General features: G+C 40.1%; 1 protein-coding gene and 1 pseudogene across 2 annotated transcripts in view; one reads left to right on the top strand and one right to left on the bottom strand.

Annotated features, from left to right (window-relative positions):
- The window catches only part of LOC126944990 (26S proteasome regulatory subunit 4-like), a 1,186,326-nt pseudogene that overhangs the window by 1,151,507 nt on the left and 9,275 nt on the right, over positions 1 to 25,544 (bottom strand). The gene's annotated exons all lie outside the window — the stretch shown is intronic.
- RBL2 (RB transcriptional corepressor like 2) overlaps positions 11,784 to 25,544 on the top strand; it is a 127,440-nt gene continuing 113,679 nt past the window's right edge. Inside the window, exon 1 of the mRNA XM_050774891.1 lies at positions 11,784 to 11,861. The gene's annotated coding sequence lies outside the window, so the exon portion shown is untranslated. The remainder of the gene's footprint in view (positions 11,862 to 25,544) is intronic.

Genomic DNA, 25,544 nt, shown 5'->3' with positions numbered 1-25,544 from the left:
CCAGTCTTCTGACTCTGAGTTCCAGGATTTTGCCACAAATCAGCAACTGCCAGGGACCAAAACCAGAGGCAGAGGTTGAAAGGCAAATATTAAACAGGCAGGAACTGTACATTGTGTGATTTAGAGTCCTATATCCTCACACGTCTGTTAGTGTGAAGAAGTGCACTAAAACCTCTCAAGCTTTTACATCAATGTATCCTCATGGCAGAAGACAGCCTTTCTGTTAAATCTGAGAATTTAACAGAAAGAGGACAACCCAACCCTCATTTCAGGGAGAAGTCTTGTATACTCATAGATCTATGTGACTGTCATCCCTAAGTACATTAATGTTTTGTCTCTCAATAGAATCAAGGGAAACTGATGCTTCAGAAACATGCCCCATATTTATCCTGTGACACTCAAAGTGCCCCAGGTTGAGATGAGATGAGGAAGATTCAAGCTGTCAAGTTCAGTTTCCCAAGATCTGTTCCACAGAAGATAAGCAGATCTCACTCTAGAAACTACTGACTGAGGGGCCCTCTGGTCCCAGAACAATGGAGAATTCAAATCTGAGGTGGAGAACTCAGAAACAATGTTAAAGTTCCTCCGGAGAGTAGAAGCCTGGGAGAAAACCAAACCAAACCCATTCTCCCATTGCCACCCAGAGACACTGTCAACGTGTTGCGCTCATGGGGGAGGTGTAGGCTTTTCACACTGTCAATGTGTGTGTTAAGGAAGTAAGGCAGCCTGAAACCTCTCTCTCCTAGGTCCCACAGTCCCCATTCCCCTTCCAGCTGGAAATCTGTGCTGCAACCAGAGGAACTAGAAAGGACAAGAACACTTAGGGTACTGGGTCCTAAGACCAAAGGCCAGTCTGGTGGCAGTAATGACAGTTTCTAGAGGGACTGTGACATCACTACATTCCACTCCTTGGTGGAGTGGCCGGGGGGACACAAGAGTGCAATGTCCAAGTTGCCACTTTGAGATTAGGGAGGGGGTCACAGGATTGGGACCCAGGTCCTTGGAGGTGCGAGCCTATAGAGCCCACGGAGGTCAGGCTTGGGGCAGTGGGAGGTGAGGGCCAAGTATGGAGCAGGGAGCCCCAGGAGTCACCTGCCCAAAGTCACCCTGGGGCAACTGGTGGCAGGTTCTGGGGCACCCAGGTCCTTGGAGACGTGAGCCCAAAGAGCCTAGGGTGCTCGGGTTTGGGGTAGCAGGAGATAAGGGTGGAGTACGGAGTGGGAAACTCCAGGAGTCACCAGCTCAAAGTCACCCTGGGGTGACTGGCAAGGGCAGGGGCAGGACTCATGAGGGGGGTGGGCTGGCTGACAAGATTTTGGTTTGGTGAGTCCAGAGGCACTGGGGGGCCCAGCCCAGTGTGCTTCAGGAGTGGCACGGACTCTGGCAGCAGTTTGGCTGTCAGAGGGGGCCTAGGGCTGGGTTGGGGTGCTGCAACTTGGTGCATTTTACCTTTTCCTTGGCCTCAGCCAATTCGCCCTTTCGGGTTTCTTTGGACATCACCGGACGGGTAGGAAGGTAGGGTTGGGGCCACATCAGCACAATCCAGGCGAGGACAACTATACATCTCCAGTCACCTATACATAGCTGTGTGACTGAGCCAGAGGAGGCGTAACCAGGGCTGCACTAGAATGCAGAATAGGGGTGTGGCCTTAATGCTTCAAGCCCATTGGTCGATGAGAAAGATGAAAGGGAAAGGAGGCGTGGCCAGACAGCAGCACATCATGAAGGACCTGTGATGTCACAGGGAAAGCCACCCATGCAACTGCTGTCCCCGCCCACTCCCGGAGAGGGGCGGGGCTGGCTTTCACTTTAAAAACTTTAAAACTTTATTACCTCAATTGAGGTACGAATCCTATTAAAATGGAAATTTTATAGTGTGCTTGATGATTGATAAAGCAGACTATATTATCCAACATTCCAATAAGATAAAATAATCACAATGATTTCTCTTTTTTGGAAAAACTTTCTCTGATTCTTCTACATTATTGTTAAGTTAAAAAAAAAAAAACAAGAAACATGTCTAATATCTTTAAAAACACAAAGCTTTTGAGCCAGGCATGGTGGCTCATGCCTGTAATCCCAGCACTTTGGGAGGCTGGGATGGTCTTACCAGAGTTCAGGAGTTCAAGACCAGCCTGGCCAACATGATGAAACCCTGTCTCTACTAAAAATACAAAACTAGCTGGGCATGGTGGCAGGTGCCTGTAATCCCAGCTACTTGGGAAGTTGAGGCAGGAGAATCCCTTGAACTTGGGAGAAGGAGGTTGCAGTGTGCCAAAATCGTGCCACTGCACTTCAACCTGGGCTACAGAACGAGACTCTGTCTCTAAGTACATACATACATACATACATATATACACACACACACACACACACACACACACACACAGAGCTTTCCATTTAATAAGCACTCAAAGTTCTTTACAAGTGTAAAACAAATACTGCACCCTTCTAAAGTAAGGCTAAATGCTAAGGGATGGGAGAGAGAGAAAGGACATAAATAACTCCTACTCTCATGAGGTTAATCACTAAATCCTATTTTTCTAGAATCACCCGGCCTCTCTAAGCCCTGCAAATGAAACTGAATTTCTCACTCAACACTTGGCTATGACTTGCAATGATGAAAACCAAGAATTGTGTTATGTCACTGTGTATTGCTTGTTGCCTGGGATCAAGGGTTGACTTTTTCATGATTTGCTCCATTACCTGTGTGCTTCTTATCCCAGACCAAATGAAGCTTTTTTCTACAGTTCTATAATTTACAGTTAGTATATAAGAGTGGTTCTCAAAAATATAGTCTCTGGACCAGGAGCACCTGGGAACTTCTTATAAATTACAACCCTAGACCTGGTGAATCAGAAACTCTGGAGTAGGGCCCAGCAATCTGTGTTGCAATAAGCCCTCCAGGTGTTCAGGAACCTCTGGCATGCAGCAGGTAGAAAAATGTGTTTCCTTCTGTAGGTCCAAAGCCAAGAATACTATATGTTCTGTCTCGATATGAAACAATGACATGCAATTAAAAGACATAAATCTCCTTCCTACTTCCACCCTCCAGCCAATGTGTTTTATTTTTATGAATTCAACAAGAAAACGAGTAGCAATCAGAGATTTCATCTAAAAAGTATATTTACAGGCATCAGTTCTCATTCATCCTGATCTCATCCAGTATCATTTATATCCTCTTACATCTAAAGTTTTAGAAAAGGATCTTCACAATGTAAGACTCAGGCACACTAGTAGTTCTATGATAAAAGACCAAGTAGATCTGAATGTCTAAACTTACTAGAGAAGAAAAGTGGAATCACTGGCTATATTTTCAAACTGCATTCAATAGGAAATTAAAGTTTTGAATTTTTTTCACCTTCATCCTTCCAAGTTAATAGAATTAAACCAGAATATTCCATTCTTCCAAAGCCTCTAGCCAGGCAAAGTTTTACTGTATTACTTCTTGCTTTTCAATGGATAAAAAGTAGAGTCCTGGTAGGCACATTTTGTATACCTGCGAAGATGCAGAACTAAACAGTTCCCTCTGTTCGATATTGAAACAAAAGTCCTGTGAACCTCAGATGGTGAGTGTAATACTTCAGCACTAGCACGAAAGCCTCAAATATAAACAGATACCAAGAACACCACTAGCAAACAAAAGTAAGCTCTTGGCCGGGAGCAGTAGTTCACGCCTGCACTCCCAGAATATTGGCAAGCCAAGGTGGGGTAAGTCCGGAGTTCAAGATCAGCCTGGGCAGCATAGCAAATTCACACCTCTACAAAAAAATTTAAAAATTAGCTGGGCATGGCGGCACACACCTGCAGTCCTAGAGCTGCCTGGGAGGCTGAGGTGGGAAAATCGCTTGAGCCCAGGAGTTGGAGGCTGTAGTAGCTAAGATCATGCCACTGCACTCCAGTTGGGGTGACAGAGTGAGATCTAGATATTACATTCTGTCCTGCTCCTGTTTCAACTAAACTCACTAAGTTAAAATGTTTTCATTCAGCAGGATAAAAATTAAGTGAAATTTGACTTTGGTTCTTTGCTAGCAAAAAATAAATAAATAAAGTGAAATGACAAATTACTTACTGGGAGAAAGTATTTGTAACCTCAATGACAGATAAAAGGTTTGTATCCTTAGCCTATAAAGAAATCTTTAAAATTACTCAGAAAAAAAAAGAATGATTTCCAGCAGAAAATGAGCAATGGATAAACCAGCACTTCCCACAAGAATAAAAATGGCCAATAAGCATATGAAAAAGATTCAAAAGTTTACACTTCTAGAAATCAAAGAAGTGTAAACAATGAGATTTTCTGCTGAAAGACCAGCAAAGATGACAAATGGAAGGGGAACCTGGAGCTCTGTCCCTGTTGGTGGGAGTACAAACTCAACCAATTTTCCTACAGGATCATTTGAACATTTCTTTTAAAAATCCTAAAACTGTTTTACATTATTTTCCTCTAGAAATTCTACTTCTATGAATTCAGTGCAAAATCCTTACTTGAGTCCATTAAAATATATATAGAAGGAAATTCACCTCTGGGGTGGCAATGATTTACTTAACATGCATCCAGTTATTAAAAATGATGATGCCAGGATATATTTCTGCCATAGAAACATGCTTAAAATATAGTAAGTGACAAAACACTGTATATTATGATTTTACTTTTTAAAATGTTTATATGCATAAAAAGTGTAAAAAGCAACAAACCAGAATGTTTTGAATGGCAAAATTAAAGATTTTTCTTTATATTTTGTCATCCAAATTGTTACAAAAAGAATGTGATTTCCTTTGTAATCAGGGAGAAGTGTTATTTTCATTTATTTATATTCACATTTCTTTTGTTTTTCTCTTTTTTCTCCTGTATGTATCCCATGTAGGCTAGAGAGCTTAAATCCCTGCCTCTTGAGGGAAATCAGTCCATTTTCAGGACGTGCAGTACACAAAGCTGCCACATCTTCCCTTCATTTTTAATTTTTATTCATTGATTGATTGATTGGATTGATTGATTTTGAGATGGAGTCTCACCCTGTTGCCCAGGCTGGAGTACAGTGGCGCATCTCAGCTCACTGCAACCTCCATCTCCCAAGTTCAAGCGATTCCCCTGCCTCAGCCTCCCGAGTAGCTGGGACTACAGGCATGCACCGCCATGCCCAGCTAATTTTTGTATTTTTAGTAGAGAGGGAGTTTCACCATCTTGGACAGACTGGTCTCAAACTCCTGACCTCAAGTGATCCATCTGCCTTGGCCTCCCAAAGTGCTGGGATTACAGGCATAAGTCACTGTGCCTGGCCTGTTATATTATTTCTAAAAATTTCAGTGACATTTCAATTAAATTTAATTTACTGACCTGATCCCTTATCTTCTGTTTAATGATAGCTTCCAGTTGAAAGGTGTTTCCTCTGTAATCACAGGCACTAAAGGAGATGCAACATGTATTCATTAGGTAGATATCCACTAAACCACTGATTCTCGCATTGTCGTCCTTAGACCCTCAGCATCAGCCACACGTGGGAACTTGTTAGACATGCAAATTCCTGGGCCAGCCCCACACCTCCTGAATCAGAAAGTGGGGAAGAGGGACAGCTATCTGTGCTTTAATAAGCCTTGAGATGCTCCCTGAAGTTTGAAAACTACAGAACTAGAATACATACAGTAGTAAGTGCTCATACTTTACCCAAGATACCTAGGGACCCTTCCCCTCTTTTCCATTCTCTTTTCCATTGAAATAAAATGAGAGCTCATTTTGACTTAATGGGTATAAGAAAGAAGGCAATGAGATGACCAGGGTTTCAAGTTAAGAGTTCAAAATTTAATCAGTGGACAGTGACAGGATGCAAACTCCTGAGCTCAAGTGCTGAGAGCTCCTAAGCTCCCAAAGTGCTGGGATTACAGGTGTGAACCACAGCTCCCGTCAGTTTTCCTAATCTCTTATCTTTATCTTTTGTAGTTGCACTTGCTTATGTGGTTATTAACTGTTAGTGTTAATTAACAGGGGTAACTGTAATACTGGACACTTTGTCTTATTCTTGATCTGAAAGGTATGTTTGTAGAATTTCACCCATCATGCATGATGGCAGCTTTTGGTTAGATGTATTTATAATCCACTAGGTATAAAAAAAAATTAGAAATAAATATTGAATTTTATCAAATGTCTTTCTAACATACATGGAGGGAACCGTGTATTTTCTCCTTGATGTCTTGCAACCAGGAATCATACCAGATCTTCTAACAGTAATTCAAAAGAATAAGGTTCACATGGTTTTGTGGCATAATTTTTCCACTGTGCTGTGTTTGCATCACTAGTCATGAATGAGAGACTGTGTTTTAATGCTACCTTTGTCACGTTTGGGTTTTCATGTTCTAATAGTTTAAAAAAAAAAAGTTTGAAAGTTCTACTTTATATGTGAAAATTGCAATAAATTATTTGTGATTTACTGAAAACTTCACTTGAAGGTCTGATATAATTTCAAAGCAAAACCAAACCTTTTTCTCTTTTTTGTGAGGGGAGGGTGGAAGGAATGGGATGGGAGGACACTAACTCATTGATACTATGTTGTTGTTTTTTTCCCCCCTTTAGAATTTATCTTCTAGGGACAATCTGACAATGATGCATTTAATTTAGATTCGCAGATTTTAAAAATAATTCTTTTGATATTCTTGGTATAGTGTATTTGCCTGCTCTCCAGCTTTGCTGCCCAGGCTGGAGTGCCATAGTCCAATCATAGCTCACTGCAGCCTTGAACTCCTGGACTCAAGCGATCATCCTCGATAAGCCTCTCGAGTAGCAAAGACTATCGGCTCACGCTACCAAACCCAGCTAATTTTTTAAATTTTTAGCGGAGTCGGGGTTTCACCATGTTGCCCAGGCTGGTCTCGAACTCCTGGGCTCAAGCAATCCTCCCTCCTCAGCCTCCTAAAGTGCTGGGATTACAAGTGTGAGCTACTGTGCCTGGCACTATTCTCATTTTTATTACAATAAAATTTTAAGATTGGATAAATAATATAGCCAAATTATTGCAGCCAGACTACATCTACTAAAATTAAATGAAATTTCACTTGTCTGAAATCACGACATACTTTGGAAGATATGTTTGTCATGGTATTAATTAAAATTACAGCTATTTGGCACTCACCAAAATCTGTGAAGCACCTTAAAGACATAGGCTGTATCCTGCAGAGCAGTCAAAACAGTTACAAGAAGAGGCTCTCGGGACAGCTTTGTCAGGAGAGACATACTATACATATAAAGACATAAGGGAGAGAGAAAAGAAACAACTATTTTATACACGGGCCCCACATGGAAAGCTACAGGCTGGATAATGCAAGCACTGGCTTTTGCAAATCAGATGCTTTCCATATGGCATCTCCATATAGTCTGCTTTTGCTTTAGAGACTAGCAGCAAGATTTTTGGTTTTCTATTTGTTTGTTTGTTTGTTTGTTTGTTTGAAGACAGGATCTTGCTCCACCGACCAGGCAGGAGAGCAGTGATGTGATCATAGCTCACTGCAGCATCGACCTCCTGGGCTCAAGTGATCCTCCCACCTCAGCCACCCGAGCCACTGGACTACAGGCAAACACCACCACGCCCCACTAATTTTTGTATTTTTTGTAGAGACAAGGGTTCACTATGTTGTCCAGGCTGGTCTTGAACTCCTGAGCTCAACTGATCCTCCCGCTTCAGACTACCAAAGTGCTAGGATTACAGGCGTTAAGCCACCGCACCTGACCAAGATATTTGTTTTCAAAGGGTGGTTAATAGTTACAATAAGAAAAATAGGGAAGGCTGGGGCACAGTGGCTCATGCCTGTAACCTCAGCACTTCGGGAGGCCAAGGCAGGAGGATCACCTGAGGTCAGGAGTTCGAGACCAGACTGGCCAACACAGTGAAACCCCATGGTCTTCTAAAAATACAAAAATTAGCCAGGCATGGTGGAATGCACCTTTAATCTCAGCTACTCAGGAGGCTGAGGCAGAATCACTCGAACCCAGGAGGTGGAGGCTGCAGTGAGCCAAGATTGCGCCATTGCACTCTAGCCTGGGTGACAGAGCAAGACTCCATCTCAAAAAAAAAAAAAAAAAAAAAAAAAAAAAAGACGAAAAATAATAGGGAAGATATGTTAGTAGTCTGTGAGTTCCACAATCATGTCAAGCATATTAAAAATTCCTTAAATTCCTTTTTTTTTTTTTTTTCAGAGTCTTGTTCTGGCTATCTTGAGAATATCTGATAGGAGAGAATCTAACTTCTTAAACATATCTGAAAACCACAAGTACAAGCACATGATTGGGCAATTCTAGCTCACAATGTAAAGGATGGTTCAAAATACTCACATTTCAGAAATGCTTAGTTCTTCTGCTGCTTCTTCAGCAATTTCATCATCTTGTTTGAACCCAGCTCATCATCATGATCACTTGCTATGTCTTGATCACTTTCAACTGGATCAAAAAAATCTTTGTACCTCACATTTCTGGAACTTTCACCTGATTAAAATAAAAAGATTTTTAAAACTATTAATTAGGAATAGAAAAATACATCATTAACACATGCATATATATTTGTATGTATACTGTATGTTTGCATTACTTTCTAACTTAATAACACTACAAGTCAAAAATAGTTACTAGGTGAAATTGGCAACTAAAAACACTACCATAAAACTATTATAAGAACAACTGTAACATAAACTGAATGGAAGTACAGATTCACTTATAACCGATAAGATAGAGCATATTTCTTAGCTCTAAATCTTCTAACTACATCTCTCCTAGAAAAACAGAACAAAAGCTAATTTGAAGAGGAAAGTGCTCTCTCCTCTCTCAAAACTTTACCTTAAGTTTTTTTGTTTTGTTTTATTTTTACCTTTTGTTTTGTTTTTACCTTAAGTTTTTTTACTTCCAAACAGTCCCCCTTCATCTTCACCAGAATCAATATCTTCAAAAAAAAAAATCAGTATCTTCCACCTCATCATCATTATCATCTTTTTGTTCCTCTTCTTTTTCTGTTTTCTAAATAGGCCTCCATTTCAGAGAGTTGGGAGAATTTCTCGTCTACCGTGGACTTTTCTCTTGGTTTTCCAAGTCCTTTGTTTTGCACCTTGCTCTGCTGTTCCAATTTGTTGATATCAAAGTCAAGGTCAGAATCTACATCACTGAAAACTGGGCTTTTCCTCAGTTCAAATTTGCTTGAGTTTTTAGCTTTCTTACCCACCTCAGGATTGTCACCACCCATATCTGACACTTCCTCTTTCTCCTCTAAATCTTCTAGGTCCTCCTGGCCACCAGCCTCTGTCTCTGAACCAGCCTCTTCACGCTCCTGTTCTTCACTCTCTGGGAGAAGACTGATATCTTCATCTGCGTTTCACTAACTGCATTTTGGAAGTGTTGTAAAATTGGTTCATTTTGCATTTCCAGTTGTTGCAAAGTCTGCTCATCATCAAAACTTTCTATCACAAGTTTTTATAAAGGGCTTCCACGGATCCCACTATTCTCTAATTAATTTTATTAAAGTCATAAAGTACTTTTGTTAAAGAAGTGAACTTTGATGCCAGTCCATCTTGAATCCTATTGGGAGGAATTAAATGAGATTTAGAATTATAGGTAATAATTTCACAGCCCTCTTAATTAAAAGAAAAATAAAAACTCCAACTCTTCTGTGAAATCAAATTTGAATGAAGTGTAAGTATAGATGCTGGCCCCAACAACATATAAGCTGATGAGCCACAATGATATATAAAACCTGTCAACCAAGGATTTGTGAATCAGCTGTATAGATTTTAGGCAGGAAAAGCATTATAAATCGACTTGCTTGGAGATATATAGTGAATTAGCCTTAAATTATCAACTCAGCTACATTATACATCACTCCATTCATTCATTCATTCATTCCCTTATTTCTTCAGTGATCAACATTTGCTTTGGCTACAGTGGTCAAGGAAAACCTCTCTTAGATGTGACATCTGAGATGAAACCTACAGATAAGGATAGTCTTATATAGATTGGGTAACATGTATTCCAGGCAGAAGAAACAGCAAGAACAAATTCTCTAAGATGCAATTCAGTTTGGTAAGCCAAAGGAATAAAAAAAAATGAGCATGGCTAGAGTGTGATGGAGGCAGAAGGCGAAGCTGGAGAGACTGAAGGGAGCCAAATTCTGCAGGGCTCAAGAGTAAGAGTTTGCCATTTTAAGTGTAATAAGAAAACATGAGAAGATTTTAAGCAGAAGGACGAAATGATGATTTACACGAAGGAAGAAAGGGAGGAAGGAGGAGGAGGAAAGTAGAGTGATTAGAAGGTTGATGCAGCATTCCAGGCAAAGGATGATGGTGATTTAAGCTGGAGTTAGAGCAGTGAATATGCTGAGTACAGTTTAGAGGTAGAACTGACAGGATTGCTAAGGAATTAGATACAGAATAAGAGAAAAATGAAGACATCAAAATAGCAGCCTAGTTTTATGTGTGAGCAACTGGAAAGACAGAACTGCCATTTACTGCGATAGGCAAGGCTTGAGTGGTGGAGCATGGGGAAAGGACTTCAGGGAATGGCAGAGTACAGGTGGGTAGAAACAACATTCTACTCTATTTTGGACACAGTGAATTTGCGATGCTGAGGGTACCAAAATTTTAAAAATTGTTAAAAGCCTTACAGTGCGGATATCCCAGTTGTGTGCTACTGAATTCCAACTAAGCTCAGTCTGTAGTTGCTGTGAGCCAGGGACTCAAAGGAGAGGTTGGAGTTAAATGAGTCATAATTTTATAGATCATATTTGAAGTTCTTCAACAAAGTACGCATAAAACGCTTGTGCTGGGAAGAGACATGAAAGTTCTAATTCTCAAGAAGCTTAGTTGGGGTGGACAGACAAGTGACAAGTTTGTACTTTCAATAAAGTATGATGACAGTGAAACACTGAGTGCTTTAGGAGCACATAGGCGGAAGGAGAAACCAACACAGTTTGTGCGTAGAGGGATGGGGGCAGTAATAAGCCTCAAGGGGAGCTTCTAGGCGTTAATAACTGAGGTTACGTTCATTTCAATAACATTCAACTGAGAGAGCCATACTGTAAAAATTTTTAACCATTTTGAAAATTTTAATAGCCTAGGAAAGTATAAACTCTGAAATGTGGGGAAGAGTGGTTTATATTTCCCCTTACCTTCCCTTAGCTCCACAATTTGCCAGGAGTCTGCAACTCGCGTCCACGTGCGACCCCAGTCCCACCCGAGCTCGGGATCTGCGCACTTACGTGAGGACGCACTGGTGCCAGCCGGTGGCTTTGCCGACCTCTGTGAGACACTGCTCCAGGGTCTGTCAGCGCCAGGCCCGCGGGGCCACCATGGCTGTCTGCTACTCCGGACACAAGCTGCAAGTAAGACAAGAGAGCCGCTAGGAAACGCACAGCAAGGATGCGCCTAGCGCAACTTGGAGCTCAGAGTGGAAAGTTCTAGGGCTCGCAGGTTCCGGACTCACCCCCAGCGGGAGCCAATGGCAGCGCAAGCGCTTTCGCGTGTGCAGGGGGGCGGGAAACAAAAATTGCCACTGGTCAACTTAAGCGCCTTTGAACTGTCCCCAGACTTCGTTTTGTACTTTTCAGGTGCCCACAAGGGATGGCGCCTCCTGGCTTTAATTTCTGCTTTAGGTAAAGTGGGTGTGTTATATGCAGTAGGAAATCAGCGGCCTTTGCCACGCCCCCTGCCGGGTGGGGTCGCCCCGCCCCGCCCCGCCCCGCCCCGCCCCGCCCCGCCCCGCCCCGCCCCGCCCCGCCCCGCCCCGCCCTGCCCCGCCCCGCCCCGCCTTCCAGGGCGCAGCTGGCTGGGTCAGCCGCTACTGGGGTCGCAGTGGAGATGGCGGGCGTGCTGAAGGCTGCGGCCGCCGACGTCTCTAGGTGAATACCGGGAGCCAGTGAAGGTTGCTGTGGGTAGGGCACGTGGGAACGGAGGCCAGGGGGAGAAGGAGGCCTCAAGGTGGTCAAAGCACCTTGATGATGCATTCTGTCCCCCGGGGCGCGTTCCACGGCTGCTGCTGGCACCTAGGCAGAGGGTACCTTCCAGAAACACCTCAGCTTAGCTCGGGGATGGCCTCGTGCGTGAGTCCCACTGCCACTTGGGAGCTGTGCGCCCTGGGCGCTGCACCTTCCAGTATGTGGGCCGTTGCGGCGGGGGATCTTGCCCAGCGGGTCCGGCAGGGCAGGGACGGAAGTAAATGGAAGCCCGTAGGTAAGTGTTATTTTACCGGGCACCCATAAAGAGGCTGGGGAGAAACCAGAAAGGAGAGCAAGTCTTGTTAAAGAAAAAAAAAATTCAGCTGAACTGCAAGCATGACCAGCATTCTGTTGGGAACACTCAAAGAAAGGTCAGTGTTGTGAGGAATACAGAAGGAGTTACTCTTCCACGTTCCCTAGTAAGTTTATCATCGCGTGCATAAATGGAAAGATAAAGCATGTGGATTTAGAAACTTACTTGATTTCTCTCTTCCTTCATTTTTTTAATTGTCTAGATAGAATAAGTTATGACAGAAACTAGAGTTTTCTGAGTCTCACTTTCTTTTCATCCTTTTTTTCCTCTTTCTCCTTTTATGAGAGGCAAGTGTTTCCCTTAATCTGAGATTACGTGCCAAGTGGTAAAGGCCCAGAGTTATTCCGGGACATTCGTGATAAATCCTTCTAGCACCAGAGCCCACATTCTTAACCATGAGGCATACTCACTTCTTAGGTGATACACAAAATCGGAAGGTGAAAATATAAATAAAAAAATGAATATTCGGGAAAAGGTATTTTTATATCTGTATTTTTAGAACTGCACACTTTAATGATTGACGGTTTGGGAAGAGTATGACTTCCAACAGGCCTTATACTTACTGCAAGAACTGAATGCAGATAAAGATGCATTTTTGTTTTGCAACTTACACTTCTTGGCATAAAGTAAAGGAAAAATGAAAATAATGTATTCCAAAAACTGATTTTGATTTGTCCTGTTAAGTTACTTGAAACTTCATGGCTCCATTTGTGTGTGTGTGTGGTCGAATATATGTAAAGTAAAATTTAGCATTTTAACATTTTTGAGTGTATAATTCAGTGGCTTTAACTACACTCACTTTGTTGTGCAACAGTCACCACCACCCCTCTCCCGAGCTTTTTCATCTCACCAGAACTGAAACTCTGTTCCCATTACACAACACCTGCCCATTCTCCTCTGACCCAGCTCTTGGCAACCACTGTTCTACCTTCTCTGTGAATCTGACTACTCTAGGTGCCTCATATGTGGAATCATATACTGTTTTTCTTTTCTGTGTTTGGCTTGTTTCACTTAGCATAATGCCCTCAAGTTTCATCCATATTGTAGCATGTGTCAGAATTTACTCTTTTTTTTTTTCTTTTTTTGAGAATGAGTTTCACTTTTGTTGCCCAGGGTGGAGTGCACGATCCCAGCTCATCGCAAACTCTGCCTCCCTGGTTCAAGCAATTCTCCTGCCTCAGCCTCCCAAAGAGCTGGGATTACAGGCATGCACCAGCACACCTGGCTAATTTTGTATTTTTTGTGGAGAACAGGTTTCTCCATGTTGGTCAGGCTAGTCTTAAACTCCCGACCTCAGGTGATCCGCCTGCCTCAGCCTCCCAAGTTGCTGGGATTAGCAACCACGCCTTTTTTATTAACACTTTTGTTCTTAAGTATCTTATGCATTTATCCACACATGGTTGTACACTGTATTTTATTCATGTAAAGCAACCTTTATTGGAATAATTGGAATAATCACAAATTATACATTATGGTATTCAAAATAATGCAATTCTGCTGCACCACTCTGAAATGGGAGGCAGAGAGACCTAAAACTGAAGAGCTGTGAATTTCTACCAATTGAGGGCCAACCTGAAATAAAAATATCTTTAAAAAGTTAGCCTGATTGTCAGTAATCATTTCATAATTTATACATATATTAAAGCATACATTGCATACATTGTATTCATTGAAGATATATAATTTCTATGAGTCCTCATACCTCAAGCTGGAAAAATATTACTACAAGTCAAAGGAGAAAATATAATAATTAAAAGTTCAATTCACAACAAACTTTTCAGAACACATTTTTATCAGATATAAAGCTCTGTTTCATTTTAACTCCTTTATTCAGGGTTCTCCATCCAGTTTGCTTGGTCTACACAGTTTCACCTTTGGATTTTTATTGTTGGATCATCTCTTCTTTTTTTCTTTCTTTCTTTTTTTTTTTTTTTTTTGAGGTAAAATTTACATGACAAAATTAATCCTTTAAAAATGTACAATTTAACCGCAATGATCACATTCACTGGGTTTATGTGACCATCACCTTTGTCTATTTCAAAACATTTTCACTGGCCGAGTGCAGTGGCTCACGCCTCTGGTCCTAGCACTTTGGGAGGCAAAGAGAGGAGGATTGCTTGAGGCCAAGAGTTCAAGACAAGACCAACATGGCGAAACCTTGACTCTAAAAAAATACAAAAATTAGCCGGGCGTGGTGGTACATGCTTATAGTTCCAGCTACTCAGGAGGCTGAGGCCAGAGGATCACCTGAACCTGGGAGGTCACGGTTGCAGTGAGCCATTATCATGCCACTGTACTCCAGCCTGGGCGACAGAACAAGACTCCATCTAAAAAAAAAAAAAAAAAAGAAAAAAGATGTGTTTTATGTGATCTTTTATCTTGAAGACCAGGAAGAGTTTATCTTTAAATGTCCCATTTTACTTCATGTGCCCTTAAGTACACAATTGTAACTTACTCTTCACCTTTTTTTTTTTATCCTAGTACGTGGATAGTTATGTTGATATATTTGTTTTTCGCCATAGCAAGTTTTGATGTGCATTCTTGTCAATATTGTTTGGTTCAAAAATCTATAAAGGCTAATGATTTTACTAGCTTATGACTTAAAGTTTACTGTTTCAGGAGAATTTTCCCAAATACTCAGTTGACTCAAGTTTATTTCAGCATAAATTTCTTGCAACATACTTTTAAATATTATCTTTTATTAGTTTATGCCATTGTTTTATTACTTTTTTCCTGGGACTCCAATTTTGTGAATAGTGCCTTTGCTTAACTTTGATTTCTACCACTTCTCTGTGACCTCTTTTTTCCTTATGTCATTTTCATTCTCCCGGTTGTTTTTCTACCTTTCTTCAATGCTAGTCGTTATTTTTTCATTTGAGTCTATTCTCTTTTGTGACCTCGTGGTTCTCTTTTTCTTTAGAAGGTAACTTTTTCTTTCTTTCATTTCTCTTCCAGCTTTAATTAACTATATTTTCATTTCCTTATGTTTTTGCCCATTTTTGTTCTTATTTTTTAGATATCAGGTCGTGACAGTACTTATTAGTTCAACTACACCAAGGTTTCTGAAGACAATGGTGTCTCCACCCAAGCACGTTGTAAATAAATTCCAGATAGAATCTGACATCACCCTGGAGGAATTCTAACTTCACACTGTTGAGTGTGAAGTCAATACAACATCACAAATTTACCAAGGTGGCTTCAGAGTAAACCAGCTTTACCCAGCACATTTGAAAAAAAAGACACATTTATTCAGGGTCATGATCAGACTATTACATTTAGCAATCAACAGCATGAGTGCAAAAAAAAATCTACATTAAAACCCTTCGTTGGAATGTTTTACACTTTCCACATAATAGAAACTAAAATAACCTGTTTTACAATTAGTTGAAAATACAGTCCTCGAGTTTTTTTGTCCATACACATAAGTATTTGTCTAAAACATGTTTTAATGTGTCTTAACATGGACATAAAATATGTCTTAACATGGACATAAAACATGTCTTAACGTGGACAGCTTAACCTAAAAGCCTGAGTCAAAAGGTGAAAGTTACAGAAGACTCTGAGAGGGAAACGTGCAAAAATAGGTACAAAATGCCTTTTAACATAGGTCAGTGGGGAAAACAAGGGCTTAGGTAACAGGGCAGCTAATGGGCCTGGTGGATTAAAATGTTCACTTTATTCCTGAAACCCAGACTGGCTGCTGTAAGTTGATCTGGTGCCTTGGTCATTCGTGGCTTCTTTCTTCTATGTCAGCTCTGTCTTCTCTATGCTTCCTCTGGAGGAGGAAGCCTTGACACAATTACACATGGATTGTGTTGTTTTTTTTTTAACTTCTGAAATTCTATCTTAATTACTCAGCTGATTTGTGCTCCTTTTTAGAAAAGGGAAAATGGATTAGCATTTGATAAGCACCTACTGTTAGGTACTTCTAGAGACTTTATCACTTCCTATCTTTATTTCTTAGGGGAACTGTAAAAAGTAGTTAATTATTTCTGTTTTGAAGGTGAGGGAAAATTTAGAGATATTAAGTGCTCATGGTCACAAGATGTTAAGTTGTAATTAATAAGTAATTTGTGGGAAAATATTTTGAAGATATTTAAATTTCTTTTTATCAAAATTTTAACCACTACCTATAGCATTCCTATATAATGATTCCTATGTAAGCCAGTTATTACGATGAAGACTGAAAAATGGTGACTTTTAAAATACTATTCTTTCTACATTTGTAATTATTTCTTCTATGAGTAAGAACTTTCCCTTCTACTTCATTTATTTATTTTTTATATCGGTAGGCACTCATGGATCTTTATTTTATTCAATAGGTTATGACATGTTACTATTATTATTGATTTTAATGCTGAAATTACCCAGATTTCTTCCATAGGAGTCCATTCAAATTGGCTTCTATATCCTTTTGACATATACCTATTATTTTTATTGTTTCCTTATTTTTATTTTTATTTTTTGCACAACGAGATATTTTAGGCTTATTTTGTTCTTTCCCTGTCCCAGCCCTGGAATCTGCCATTTCTCCAAAGAGCTTTGATTCCTTTTTGTGGTGAATGGAATTGTTGAAACCAAATCTGGGTGCTAGGTGTACACATTGCCACTACGGTATCATTGCTTATAGACTCTCCCAGGGGACAAATCTGTATAAACATGCCTACACACATACATATGTATGCACACATATCTGTGTCTGTCTATAAAAAACATTAATTCATGCTGAGACTAGTCTAGTACCATGGAGTTCATTCCTCTCCTTCCTGGCTGCATGTGTTAGTCCTTTCTTCAAAATGGAGAACCTGGCTCCCATTATCCTACATATATTTACTCATTTGCTCAATCGTACAATCCTAGTTTTTCTTTTAACCCATATGCCTGGCCTATGGAAAGCAAACCTACTAACTATAATTTAGCATTTGTGTATGATTATCATCTTTTTTTTTTTTTTTTTTGAGATGGAGTCTCGCTCTGTCACCCAGGCTGGAGTGCAGTGGCTTTGTCTCGGCTGGCTCACTGCAAGCTCTGCCTCCCAGGTTCACACCATTCTCCTCCTCAGCCTCCTTGGGACTACAGGCACCCAAGACCGTGCCCGGCTATTTTTTTTTTTTTTTTTTTTTTTTTTTTTTTGTATTTTTGTAGAGACAGGGTTTCACTGTGTTAGCCAGGATGGTCTCGATCTCCTGACCTCGTGATACACCCGCCTCGGCCTCCCAAAGTGCTGGGATTACAGGCGTGAGCCACTGCACCTAGCCTATAATATAGTTTTGTTCGTATTCTGGTTATGGGCTGGATTGTATCACCCCAAAATTCATATGTTGAAGCCCTAAATGCTAGTACCTCAAAATGTGACTGTGTTTGGAGATAGGGTTTTTAATGAGGTAAGTAAATCAAAAGGAGGCTGGTAGGGTGGGCCCTAATCCAGTCTGACTAGTGTCCTTATAAGAGGAAATTTGGACTCAGGCACCCACAGAGGGAAGACCATCTGCAAGCCAAGGAGAGACCCCTCAGAAGAAACCAAGCCTGCCAACACCCTATCTGGTACTGCCAGTTTCCAGAACTGTGACACAACTGGGTAACTGTTATTTAAGCTGCCCAGGCTGTGGTGTTCTGTTATAGCAGCAACAGCCCAGGCTAACTAATACAATTCCATTTAGAAATGTCCCTCTGTTCTTCATGATTTTTTAAAATTATATGAGACGTTAATAAGAATCCAGAATTCAGAATTACACAAAAACAATTCATATGGAATTATCATTCCCCCTTTCTCCTTCCATTTCTTCCTCATCCAATCTGCTCCTATAGGTAGTCTCATTAGATTCAGTTTCATTTTTTTATTTTTCCTTGCAAAAATTAGCTAATACATGTAAATTTTGTTGATGCTTCGTTTCATACAAAAGGTAGCATCCTGTAATTTTTTTGCATTTTACTTATTTCACCTAACTGTATCCTAGAAATCACTGCATATGAATTCCATGAAATTTTGCTTATTCATTTTTATAGTATCATAGTATGCATTGAGTATGATATTAATTTGCTAGGGCTGCCATAATTAAGTACCACAAACTGGGTTGCTTAGCAGAAATTTATTCTCTCATAATTCTGCAGCTAGAAGTCTGAGACCAGGATGTTAGCAGGGTTTGTTCCTTCTGAGGTCCTTCTGAGAGAATGTGTTCTGTGCCTCTGTCCTAGCTTATGGTGGTTTGCTGACAGTACCATTCTTTGGGTTGTAGACATATCACTCCAGTCTTCGCCTTTGTCTTCACGTGACTTTTTTTTCTGTGCACGTGGCTGTTCTGTGTCCAGTTTTCCCCTTCTTAAAAAGATACCAGTCATATTGGATTAGGGCTCTCCCTGATCACTTCATCTTAACCATCTGCAAAGACCCTGTTTCCAAACAAGGTCACATGTACAGGTACTGGGTGTTAGGACTCTAACATCCTTTTGGAAGACGTAGTCTACCCATAACAAGTATGTACCATACCTTATTCAACCATTCTATAGAAGAGCATTTAGGTTATTTTCAATATTCTGAAATTCTAGACACACTGCATGTTGTCCACATGTATTTTCATATTATTCAATGTGTGCCTTTCTGCTTCTGTACCTTTCAAAAGTGTGTTTAAGTTTTCATCACAAAGTTTTTGTGCATTTCTAATTAACCTTTTTCCCAAATTACTTTTTGCTACTGTAATGGGATTTTTGTAGTGTTATTTTTTCTAACTTATTAATTGTATGTTTGAAGACTATTGATATTTGTTGATTAACTTTTTATCATTTTACCTTACTGAATTTATTGTTTGAGCTACTTTTATCTTTTTATTGTTAGGGCTTCTAGATATGCTGTCACATCACTTGCAAAAAGGAATTGCTTTATGTTATATTTTTCAATTCATATATGCCTCTGATTGATTTCTTGAATCTGAGTTTATTTCCGTGTTGATCTTGTATGCTCATATTGCTGAAATCACTTATTAGTTGAAGGAATTATTTTGAAGATCCTTTGGGATTTTCCCCATAGTTCCTTATATGATTTCCAAATAGGGACAGTTTTACATCTTCCTTTATAATCTGTATGGTTTTTTTTCTTGACTTACCATGCTTGCTAGAAATTCCAGTACCATATTGAATAATAGTGGTGAAAAGTGGACATCCTTGTGTTTTCCTTATCTTAGTTGGAACACATACATTCTTTCTTTAAATATTATGTTACCTATAGGTTTGGGGTAGATGTTCTTTATCAAGTTGTGGAAGTTCTACGCTGTTGAGCATTTTTATCATGAATAAGTATTGAGTTTTATTGAATGCTTTTTCTACATCAATGAGTATGATCATGTGATTTTTCTTTTCTGACATGTTTGTATGGTTAATTACATAGATTTTTAAAATATTGAACCAACTTTGAATCTATGGAAGGAATCCCCCTTGGTCATGCCATTTGATTCTTTTATAAAATTTTGAACAATATATATTTGCTTGCATTTTGCTAAGAGATTTTGCATCTAAATATAGAGAGATATTGGTCTGTTGTTTTGTGTGTTTTTTTTGTTTTTGTTCTGGTCTTTGCTTAATTTTGGTATTAAGGTTACTGGTCTCATTAAATACATGGGAAGCAGTCTCCTTTTCTGTTTCCAGGAGGCATTGTGTAGAATTGGTGTTAGTTCTTTAAGCATTTGGTAGAGTTTGGCAGTAAATCTGTCTGTGACTGAAGATTTCCTTTTGGGAGTTTTTAAATTATGAATTTGACCTGCTTTTTTATTTTATTTTTTATTTTTTTGAGATGGAATCTCACTTTGTCACCCAGGCTGGAGTGCAGTGGCATGATCTCAGCTCACTGCAACCTCTGCCTCCCAGGTTCAAGAGATTCTCCTGCCTCAGCCTCCTCAGTAACTGGGACTACAGGCATGCTCCACCACACCCGGCTAATTTTTTTTAATTTTTCATAGAGATGGTATTTCCCCATATTGGCCAAGTGGGTCAAGAACTCCTGACCTCAAGTGATCTGCCTGCCTCGGCCTCCTAGAGTGCTGGGATTATAGGCATGAGCCACTGCACCTGGCCTGTTGTGTTTTTTAGAAACAGGGGCTTGCTCTGTGGCCTAAGGTACAGTGCAGTGATGTGATTATAGCTCACTGCAGCCTCAAACTCCTGGGCTCAAACCACCCTCTCACCTCAGCCTCTCAAAGTGCTGGGATTATAGGCATGAGCCACTGTGCCTGGCCTTGATTTTCTTAATAATTTTCTTAATAATTTCTCAATAATTATTTGAGTAGTGCTATTTAAATTGTTTATTTCCTAATAATAGATGTTTGTGGTTATTTGTGTTTTTTGAGAAATTAGCCCATTTCATCTTACTTGTCAGGTTTATTACATCTGGAGAATTATTCATAATATTTCCTTAATATAATTTTTATATCTTCAGGATCTGTGGTTATATCCCCTGGTGCATTCCTAATGTTGGTGATTTGTGTCTTCTCTCTTATTATTTCTATTAGTCATATTAGAGGTTTATCAATTTTACTGGTCTTTTAAAAAATGCTTTTTTTCCATTTTTCTCTATTTTTCTGTTTTCAATTTTGTGATCTCATTTGTATTCTTTTTGCTTGCTTTGGTGTTGCAGGAAGTCAGGGACCCCGAATGGAGGTACCGGCTGAAGCCACAGCAGAACATAAATTGTGAAGATTTTATGGACATTTATTAGTTCCCCAAATTAACACTTTTATAATTTCTTATGCCTGTCTTTACTGCAATCTCTGAACACAAATTGTGAAGATTTCATGGACATTTATCACTTCTCCAATCAATACTCTTATAATTTCCTATGCCTGTCTTTAATAATTTCTTGTGCCTGTCTTTACTTTAATCCATACTCTTAAAATTTCATATTCCTGTCTTTACTTTAATTTCCTATGCCTGTCTTTACTTTAATCCTGTCATCTTTGTAAGCTGAGGATGTACGTCACCTCAGTACCCTGTGATGATTGTATTATGTGCACAAATTGTTTACAAAGCATGTGTGTTTGAACAATATGAAATCTGGGCACCTTGAAAAGAATAGGATAACAGTGATTTTCAGGGAACAAGGGAGATAACCATAAGGTCTAACTGCCTACAGGGCCGGGCAGAACAGAGTCATATTTCTCTTCTTACAGAAAGTGAATAGGAGAAATATCACTGAATTGTCTTCTCAGCAAGGAATAGTCCTGGGAAAGGAATGTGTTCCCAAGGGGAGGTCTCTAAAATGGCCGCTCTGGGAGTGTCTGTCTTATGTGGTTGAAGACAAGGGATGAAATATGCCCTGGTCTCCTGCAGCTCCCTCAGCCTTGCTAGGATTAGGAAATTCCAGCCTGGCGAATTCTAGTCAGACCGGTTGTCTGCTCTAGAACCCTGTTTCCTGTTAAGATGTTTATCAAGACAATGCATGCCCAGTGGGACATGGAACCTCATCAGTAATTCTAATTTCACCCTGGCCTTGTGATCTCACTTTGCCCTTCTGCCCTTATAATCTTTTATTGCCCCTTGAAGCATGTGATATTTGTGATTTACTCTCTGTTCTTACCCCCCTCCCCTTTTGAAATTTCTAATGAAAACTTGCTGGTTTTGTGGCTCAAGGGGCATCACAGAACCTGCCAATATGTGATGTCACCCCCGGAGGCCCAGCTGTAAAATTTATCTCTTTGTACTCTTTCTCTTTATTTCTCAGACCAGCGGACACTTAGGGAAAATAGAAAAGAACCTACATTGAAATATTGGGGGCTGGTTCCCCCAATACTTTGGTTTTATTTTTCTTTTTGTTTTATTTTCTGTATGTGGAAGCTTCAAGTATTGATTTGAAATGTTTTCTAATATAAGCATTTAGTGCTATAAATTTCCCTCACAGCTCTTGTATACTGGTATATCACACATTTTTATGTGCTGTATTTTCATTTGGTTCTAGGTAGATATTTTTGTTATTCTTTGTTTGTTTGTTTCTATTTCTCATGAGATTAGACTTCTTCTTTGACCCACGGATTATTTAGAAGGGAGTTGATTAGTTTCTAAGTGTTAGGAAATTTTCCAGTTACCTTTTTCCTATTGATTTCTAATTTGGTCCTATTTTGGTTAGAAAGCATACTCTGTATGATTTCAGTTTTTTTAAAGTCACAGGACATAATCCCAAAAGTCCCTGTGGACATATCTCTTCTATTTTTGTCTCCCTTCTCTCTGTTGGTCAGGGTAGTTTCTATTTTCAGGTTCACTGGTTCTCTCCTCTCTCCTTTCCACTCTGTTGTAGAGCCTGTCTATTGAGCTATTTATTTCAATTCTTTCATTTTGTTTTGAAATTTTATTTGAGATGGAATCTTGCTCTGTCGCCCAGGCTGGAGTGCAGTGGCATGATCTCTGCTTACTGCAACCTCCACCTCCCAGGCTCAAGTGATTCTCCTGCCTCAGCCTCCCAAGCAGCTGGGATTGTAGGCACCTGCCACCACACCTGGCTAATTTTTATATTTTTAGTAGAGACAAGGATTCATGATGTTGGCCAGGCTGGTCTCAAACTCCTGATCTCAGGTGATCTGCCCACCATGGCCTCTCAAAGTGCTGGGATTCAGGTGCAATTATTTCATGTTTTTATTTTTTATTTATGTATTTATTTATTTATTTATTTTTAGATGGAGTCTTGCACTGTTGCGCAGGCTGGAGTGCAGTGGTGCAGTCTTGGCTCACTGCAAGCTCCACCTCCCAGGTTCACGCCATTCTCCTTCCTCAGCCTCCTGAGCCAATAGGACTACAGGTGCCAGCCACCATGCCCGGCTAATTTTTTTGTAATTTTAGTATAGAAAGCATTTCACCATGTTAGCCAGGATGGTCTGGATCTCCTGACCTTGTGATCCGCCTGCCTCAGCCTCCCAAAGTGCTGGGATTACAGGCATGAGCCACCGTGCCCAGCCTCATGTTTTTATTCTTAAAATTTTTATTTGATTTTTCGTTATCTTCTATTTTACTTCTATTTTTCTACCTTTTCTTTTGATTCAAGCATTTATGTAATTGCTCACTGGAGCCTTTTCATGGGATGTGCTTTAAAATTCTCTTGTTAGAGAGCCCTGGGTGGTGGGGTGCGTGTGGAAGTCTGCCTCCCTGCCCCCTCCTTAGCTGAAGGCAGTGGGGATGGAGCCACATTTTTTTCCCTCGGTGTTTTCCTAGAGCTGGGTGGTTACTGTCTAAAAGTTTTCTGGCTTGTTAGGCTGATCCTTTACTGGGGCTTTTTTTTTTTTTTTTTTTTTTTTTTTTTACCATTACCAGGTTGATTACCATTTCCAGGTTGATTCTTCTTCAGCTGCAACTATAGAATACATGAGATGACAAAACCACCCAAGTCTCAGGGGCCCTAGCCAGCCTGCCTTTCTCCACCTTTCATATTCATCTTATGTTTGTTTTTTGGTTTTTTTAATGTCAATTTTTTTATTTTTTATTTTTTTTAATTATACGTATGTTCTAGGATACATGTGCACAATGTGCAGGATTGTTACATATGTATACATGTGCCATGTCGGTGTGCTGCACCCATTAACTCGTCATTTACATTAGGTATATCTCCTAATGCTATCCCTCCCCCCTCCCCCCACCCCACAATAGGCACTGGTGTGTGATGTTCCCCTTCCTGTGTCCAAGTGATCTCATTGTTCAATTCCCACCTATAAGTGAGAACATGCGGTGTTTGGTTTTCTGTTCTTGCGATAGTTTGCTGAGAATGATGGTTTCCAGCTGCATCCATGTCCCTACAAAGGACGCAAACTCATCCTTTTTTATGGCTGCATGGTATTCCATGGTGTATATGTGCCACATTTTCTTAATCCAGCCTGTCATTGATGAACATTTGGGTTGATTCCAAGTCTTTACTATTGTGAATAGTGCTGCAATAAGTATACGTGTGCATGTGTCTTTATAGCAGCATGACTTATAATCCTTTGGGTATATCCCCAGTAATGGGATGACTGGGTCAAATGGTATTTCCAGTTCTAGATCCTTGAGGAATCACCACACTGTTTTCCACAATGGTTGAACTAGTTTACAGTCCCACCAACAGTGTAAAAGTGTTCCTATTTCTCCACATCCTCTCCAGCACCTATTGTTTCCTGACTTTTTAATGATTGCCATTCTAACTGGTATGAGATGGTATCTCATTGTGGTTTTGATTTGCATTTCTCTGATGGCAAGTGATGATGAGCATTTTTTCATGTGTCTGTTGGCTGCATAAATGTCTTCTTTTGAGAAGTAGCTGTTCATATTCTTTGCCCACTTTTTGATTGGGTTGTTTGTTTTTTTCTTGTAAATTTGTTTGAGTTCTTTGTAGGTTCTAGAAATTAGCCCTTTGTCAGATGAGTAGATTACACCATGCCCAGTGAATTTTTTTGTAATTTTAGTATAGAAAGGGTTTCTCTGTGTTAGCCAGGATGGTCTGGATCTCCTGACCTTGTGATCCGCCTGCCTCAGTCTCCCAAAGTGCTGGTATTACAGGTGTGAGCCACCGTGCCTGGCCTCACGTTTTTATTCTTAAAATTTTTATTTGATTCTTCATTATATCTTCTATTTTACTTCTATTTTTCTACCTTTTCTTTTGATTCAAGCATTTATGTAATTGCTCACTGGTGCCATCTCATGGGATGTTCTTTAAAATTCTCTTGTTAGAGAGCCCTGGGTGGTGGGGTGAGCGTGGAAGTCTGCCTCCCTGCCCCCTCCTTACCTGAGGGTGGTGGGGATGGAGCCACATTTTTATTTTTTCCTGTGGTGTTTTCGTAGAGTTGGGTAGTTACTGTCTAAAAGTTTTCTGGCTTGTTAGGCTGATCTTTTACTGCGGCTTTTATTTATTTTCTTCTATTTCCATTACCATTTCCAGGTTGATTCTTCCTCAGCTCCAACTACAGAATACATGAGATGATAAAAACACCCAAGTCCCAGGGGCCCTAGCCAGCCTGCCTTTCCCCACCTTTCATAGTCATCTCATGTTTGTTTCAAATATAACTTCCAGGATGGTTATCTACACTTAATAGGAGAAACAGAGAAAGGTGTTTACTCCATTTCGTCTGGAAGTGGAAGTCCTTTATTTTTATTTTTTAAACTATATTATTTTATTTAACAATCAGCAGTACATAGTAGTTTGACAAAGCAGAAAGTGCATGCATTTCCCGTCAGTGTTAACTTTGAACATCTGGCTGTCTCTCTCCATGCACATTTATGGAGATAAGTGTTGGGCATTGTAGTAAGGCAAAAAAAGAGATGAACAGATGAATGAA

The sequence above is a fragment of the Macaca thibetana genome, chromosome 20 (genome assembly GCF_024542745.1).
Source record: "Macaca thibetana thibetana isolate TM-01 chromosome 20, ASM2454274v1, whole genome shotgun sequence".
Lineage (NCBI taxonomy): Eukaryota > Metazoa > Chordata > Mammalia > Primates > Cercopithecidae > Macaca > Macaca thibetana.
Note: the sequence above shows the minus strand (reverse complement) of the source record. Positions and strands in the feature narration are given on the sequence as shown.